At 41.5% G+C, this 6186-nt stretch overlaps 1 pseudogene; it reads right to left on the bottom strand.

Annotated features, from left to right (window-relative positions):
- Positions 1 to 3196: 3196 nt before the first annotated feature.
- Positions 3197 to 6186, bottom strand: LOC148579037 (protein FAR1-RELATED SEQUENCE 5-like; annotated as a pseudogene).

Consider the following 6186-nt stretch of genomic DNA (forward strand, 5'->3'; position numbering starts at 1 on the left):
TTTTGCACTTGTTACTTGTATGTCCTTGTGGTTTGTAAAGGTGCTTTAGCCATCACCTTATGCATGTTAACTTCGTGATTTCATTCCTGATGATAGATCATTATTTTGATTCTTTCATGAAGTATCACGATAAGCCATCTGTTTAGCACTGTGTATTTCTTATTAGCTAATTACTTTAAGGTTTTATTAGTTGCTAACATCCATATCTTTGTGCATGGCTCCTGACCAAAGTTATCCCTTTTTTGCTCAATCCCATAAAGCTTAGTACAACTGCTCCCCCACCCCCCAAACCCATTTATTTTTCGATTTGTGGCAAAATCAAAGAACCATGCGTGTTTAGCCCACCAAAAATTCAAGTTCTGTAAGAAATGGAAAATTAAAGGAAGGCCTTAGGCCCGTTTTCAACCTACATATACTGCAGCCCAAAAAAATTAGAATTTTGGTTTATCCTTTCCATTCAAATTTCCAACTCCATTAAAAATTAAAAGATTCATCAAGTCCAACGGAAAACTACTTGCTATATAATAATTACCAAAACCATGCATTACAAATAACCAGCATGAATAATTTGTTGTAATGTGTTTCACACATTCCTAGTTTTACGTTGAAGTCCCAATAAATTTATTCCCTTTTGCTTTGCTGCTATATTTTCCAACTATTCTTTGCTACAGTTTTGTTTCTTTGATCCCAATTTCGCTTGATGGAACCTTGCAGGGAGGTGCTGATCCCCAATGAACACTGCCAGGGAGACAGGCAAGCTTTGTGGACGTTGCGACCTGGAGAGGAAGTTGTGGACGATGTAAAGTATTCGGAACTACCATTTAGTCGGCTCACTCTTATTTGTCTTAGTTTAATCAGTTGTATTCATAAGCTTTGTTTTAACAATAACTTTTTACGTCACCTGTGACGCTATGTGCAGGTGCTGACTCTGCTGGCTACTATGCTGACTGATGAGCGAGCAGATAGGCGCATCTGGTGGCTTCCAACGACATTTGCAGTATGTTGCCTCAACACCGAAAGATGTCATCTGTCCGCCCGAATTTATTTTAACCATGCTCGACTATATTAAGTTTTTAAACGATGTTTTAGCAACCCTTTACCAACAACTTCAACTTCTCTTATGTATATTGTAATCACGAGTGCCAATATGGAAACTAACGGACAACATTGATATTGCAGCAGGTGGCCCTGAATCCTGTCGCATTCTGCCAGGAGACATTGTCCTTCATCAGAGAACACTACATGGGCCGGGCTGATGATCTCACGAAGGTATACCCCTGTATTCCAAAGGACTATGGACTTGTGGTTTCATCCATCTATAGCTGTCCCTGCCGAATGTTAAACTATTTTTTCCTCGCAGATCTTTGTACCGATGCACTTAAATCGTCATTGGTATCTAATGATCATCGATATCCAGAATGAATCCCTGATTTATCTAGACTCTCTCAAGTCCCAAAACACGCGTGCCGCCAGGATCAACCAGATGTATTTTGTGGTAGTTTGACCGTGTCACAATCCCTTTTGTGATACTTAATAAAGATGACCAGCATCCTTTAATTTTACTATACTTGAGTCTCATGTCTATTTGGCATTGCAGGCCAGGTACATTCAACAATTGCTGCGAGAAGGAAAGTTCTATGAGAGGCCAGAAATCAAACCACCACAAGTCACGAATTTCAAGTTTTTAGAGCCTGCGACGGGTCAACAAGCACCAAACTCCAATGATTGTGGCATCTGGGTTGCCCAATGGATGGAGCTGTCACACCTATGGGGATTCTTTGACTTGGAGGTATGTATAGGTGTTCTTTTAACCGGACTGCATTTTGCTTCCTGGCCACCATGGCGTGGGATTATGTGATCTTGTGACTTATATTTCATTCTATGATGCAATATGTTTTGATAATCCCCTAAAGCTTTGAACCTGTATGGAAATAACACAGTGGCTCATTTTATTGTTTGTAGAGGGTTGATGATGAAACTCGGATGAGGTTGGCCGTGGATCTGGTTATGTCGAAGTCGAACCCTAAGAGGGAGGAGGTATGTCAGAAGGCTGGATATTTTTGGGATAACTCAGTGAAGAGCTACCTCGGCAGTGATGGATGTGACGCGAAGGATGGCGGGCAAGAGGATGCAGCAGCCAGCAGCATGAGCAGCCAAAGCCTAACCATCTAAGTTAACGTAGTAGAGGGTTGTTATTTTTTGGAAAGCTCCTCAAGCGTGGGGACAAACTTCATTCTCCTGACGTGTTATTCTTGTTCCAAATATTCCTTCTATCATTGCATGCAACCTTTTGGTTTTGTTATGTTGCATGCAGTTTAGGGGTAATTTATTTTGGGCTACCAAAGTTGGTAATTAAATTGAAAAGATGTGCCACACTGATGGCCTGAACCCATTAGAAGGGTTCCTAAATTGTGATGGATTTTAAATCACCTGCTTTGACTAATATCAATGAAACCTTTTACACAACACCCCTTGAAGTCTAGCCGGGATATCTAATTTAGTTAAGCGTTAATTATGTTAGTCTTTATAAATATATCAAAGTTTTGGATTATCGTTAAACTTTTAATTGTATATGTTACATGTTAGAACTAATAAACTTAACTAATTCTCTTTCAGGACAAAATGTAACTAAAGATTTTAAAATTTTTAATTGTCGTTGTTTTTAACTTAATAAAAAAACCTTTGAATTACTCTATAACATTTTTTACCTATACAATATCTTGGTATACAATTAGGAATATCTTGTAAACCAAACTTAGAAAACACATGTCATGTCAATAATGGAAATAACTTATACTCGAGAATTGGAATTAACTAACACTCGAGAAATGTTTACTAGTACAGTAAGAAAAGATAACTAAATGAAGGTGAAATTGTAATACTCCAACTGGGCGAACTTTACTTCAGTGCATGCATGTTCATGGTTGAGACAAATGTATGAAAACTTATATTTCTCTCGATGGGTTACATTGCGCTGGATATGCCTGAAGATACAAATTCCTGGACCTGAGAGATCGTAAATCATCTGATATTTCTTTAGCCTTAAAATGCAATGAAAAGTGGGAACAGGAAAATTGAAATAAATTTATAAATTGCGTGGCTAACAAATAGAGATGCTGCTGTCTTTCAACATGCCCTCAACTGCAAAAGTATTTCATCCAATATATATAGGAATAACAACACCATAATTTACTTTTCATGCTAACTTGGATGCAGCTGCACGATTCCGGGCATCAGCCAGATTAACGGAATACAAACAAAGGAAATTTAGAACCCATAAAAGGTTGGTAACGTATAAAACATTTTTCCATCCATACAAAGAACACCATGTGCTCGATACCTTCAACAGCGATCTTGTAACAACCGCAATATTTTCAACACCTACAATGAAGAACCTCACATTAATCCAAAGTCACCCAAGATCAATGAATCACAGTAATTACTTCTACTCCACGATGACTATAACAAACTCAAGTACATGCAGCTAACTTGCAAGCTCCATACCCATAAACTCATAATACAAACAGCGCCATGGAATAAAATATGAAGAAATTCCCAAACACAATATCTGCCACAAAGCATGTTCTATAGATGGAGAAATCAGAACACGAGGAACAATCAAAAGGGAGATTACCAAGCCACAAGTCGATTACCTCTATGTTCCAGTCGACGGTGTTAGCCACTCCGCGCATGTTCCTGGTTTGGCTTTGCGCTGTGCCTATTACATGGTCCCATCTGTCGTTAGCTCCGCCATCTTGCTCAATACGACAATCATCTCCCTCTTCTAACCATTTGCCTTGGTCAGCGTGCACGTCAAAGTGCGGAGAAACAACCTACATGACAACAAAATTGATATAAAATTGCTTACTTAATGAGGTAAAACTAATTAAGTAGTGAATATAGGGTTTGCAACCAAGTGTTTACCTCGAGTTTGGTAACTCTCGTTTCCTTCTTGGGACAGTGTGTATATCGTGTCGAGGTTGACATTTTTTGTGGTTCCGTGCACCTCCGCTTTGTGTGCCCGGTTTTCCTGCATCTCGTGCACCTTCTTTTTTTACCTTTGTGTCCCCGTGTGCTGGGTGCCCCTTTGGTGCGCACAACGGTTGGATCCCGAACAGCACCGGCAGCATTCGGACTCCTATCCATCATGTCATTGCCGCTGCGGGCTTCTAGATCATAGCAGATCTGCCTGATCCCGCTCATGCATTTCTTATACAAATCGTCGTTTTTTGATCCGACGAACAACATCCACTGCGAAGCAGCATGCAGGGCTCCATGTCTCAACAAGAAACCCCGCTCATCCTCTAGTCCCGTCTTCTCAATGTATTCGTTGACTGTCTTCACATCCTTCCTCCATCGTCTCAAAATCAAGCTTTCGGGAATTCTTTTTATGTGCTCGTGCTTCATGACAAAAAACATATGCCTGCAAGGAAAACCTTCTTTCTCCCAAAATCCACATCGACATACCAATCTACCTCTTTTTGGATCGTACAATGCCACCACATTCTGCCCGGGGAATCCATACTCCTCAACCGTGTACACCATGGTTGTTGAGACCCTTCGTTTGCTTACGAAGTTAACAATCGAGATAGACTCAATCTCCTTCTTCACTTGTGTGAATATGACCTTCGTGTACACCGATGCAGCAAACTGTTCGATGGGATCAAGACGGGTCGTCATAACTGGAACACCGTAAATTGAACTGAACTGTGCAACCAGCTCATTGTTCCGGTACTCCCGTACTAGTAGCTCCAGGTTTTGCACAAGCTCTAGAATAGTGTGCCTAGACGACAGAAATTTTTTAAGATGGGAATTGATGCCCTCACACCGAGATGTCGTGCGAAACCCAGCGCAAAACTTGCGACGCAAGTACGCATTTGCCCACATCTTCCTCTTTTAATACAATTGTAACGCCCAATACTTATTAAGTAACCCATATTGTTCAGCAACCTGTGCCCATTCACACTCAAACTCTTCAACCTCCATGTCAGCATACAACCACTTGGCAAAGACATCACGGAACATCTGCTCATTGCTGTTCGAGGTCACATTCTTCTGCAGATGCCATGCACACAACCTATGGGTCGCCAGGGGCAACACCTCCCTAACTGCAGCAATCATTGATTCATCTCCATCGGTAACGACTACAGAGGGCAGCTTCCCACACATGACTTCTAACAAGTTCTCCAACATCCACTTGTATGAACTGATTGTCTCATCTAAAACCAAACCGAAACCAAAAATTGTTGTTTGCTTGTGATTGTTTGAACCTAAGAATATGACTAGGGGTCTATTGTACTTGTTCTTCTTATACGTCGAATCGAATGCAACTACGTCTCCGAAGTGTTGAAAATCAACCCTGCTAGGACCATCTGCCCAGAACATGTTTCCCAACATACCTTCTTCAGTCAAATTGTACCGGGCCATAGACATGGGATCAGCAGCTGCCTTGCCTTCCAGGTATACTATAGCAGCGTTCATGTCTCCATCAACCACCTTTGCACGCTTCGACCGATCCATATAGTTGTATGCGTCTTTCTTGGTAAAACCCAAAGAAGAATAACCACCCGCAATCCCAGCCATGTACCCCAATATCTTAGATGTCGGAAACCCATACGTATGCATTCCATCCATGTGGGCCTTTGCAGAACCCGATATCGCCCGGAAACTTCGGATCATATGAACCATTCCCGTCGGTATCAACTCGTGGTTATGCTCGAGGATTACTTTCCGAACCTTCCAAACCGAGCTACCCTTATCAAGGTATACAGACATAAGGGCCTGGCAATTCGTGCGTGTCTCAGGCCTATGGCATCTCTTCCTGTCTAGTCTGTTGTAGTGTTTTCCATCCCTTAGGCCAGCCCGATTACAGAAGAACCTCCTTCTCACTACACTCCCATCTTCATCCTTTGCATAGTCTCCCTTACGAACCCCAAATCCGTTGCATTTCCCTAACCTACCAAAAAACTCATATGCATGCTCTTCACTTCGAAACACCTTTTTCATTATGTCCTCTGCAGTCAACCCAGTCACGTAACCATATTCACGACCATCTTCATCCGACAACAACTCAACCTTTCTTAAGTCATTCTCGTCAACAACGTCGTTGTTTGAAAGGCATAACTCGTTTTCACTTTCATTTGGAGACAAACCGTTTGCCTTGCCCATCCCACCATAGCACTCCAT

This window comes from Arachis ipaensis, chromosome B10 (genome assembly GCF_059453495.1).
Source record: "Arachis ipaensis isolate K30076 ecotype BB chromosome B10, ASM5945349v1, whole genome shotgun sequence".
In the NCBI taxonomy this organism is placed as follows: Eukaryota; Viridiplantae; Streptophyta; class Magnoliopsida; order Fabales; family Fabaceae; genus Arachis; species Arachis ipaensis.